This window comes from Myotis davidii, unplaced genomic scaffold (genome assembly GCF_000327345.1).
Source record: "Myotis davidii unplaced genomic scaffold, ASM32734v1 scaffold174, whole genome shotgun sequence".
Taxonomy (NCBI): domain Eukaryota; kingdom Metazoa; phylum Chordata; class Mammalia; order Chiroptera; family Vespertilionidae; genus Myotis; species Myotis davidii.
The window spans coordinates 7,846,516-7,846,979 of record NW_006289087.1 but is presented as its reverse complement, the minus strand read 5'-3'; positions in this window follow the sequence as shown (position 1 = coordinate 7,846,979).

Genomic DNA, 464 nt, shown 5'->3' with positions numbered 1-464 from the left:
GCTTCGCTTCCCCCCTCCCCTCCCCTCCCCCGCGCGCGTGCTCCAGACCCCAAAGGGAGGGAGGAGGGTTCCCCGCAGGGAAAGGCCGCCCGCTGAGAACACTGCGCTATCGCCTTTATTTCGAATTAATACTGTCGCCTCCCCAGGGAGACCCTCACCTGTTCCTCTATCACCCCGTTTAATGAGCGGAGGGACGCAGTGAACAGGAGGCGCCGTGACAGGACGGGGCGGGGTGGGGGGGGGGGGGGGCCTCCCGCAGCTGGGAACACTGGGGACAGAACGGGAGCCAGGGACCGGTCAGGCAGAGCGCTGCCGGGTGTGCATTTTGGTCACCGATGGGCACGTGGCTGGGTCTGTCGGCGGGGCGCAGCCTTGCTCAGCTCAGCAGCCCTGGGCTGCCTCTTTCCAGAACAGAAACCACGGATCTCCCGGTGGCGGGAGGGAGGGCAATACCGAGCCCTCGC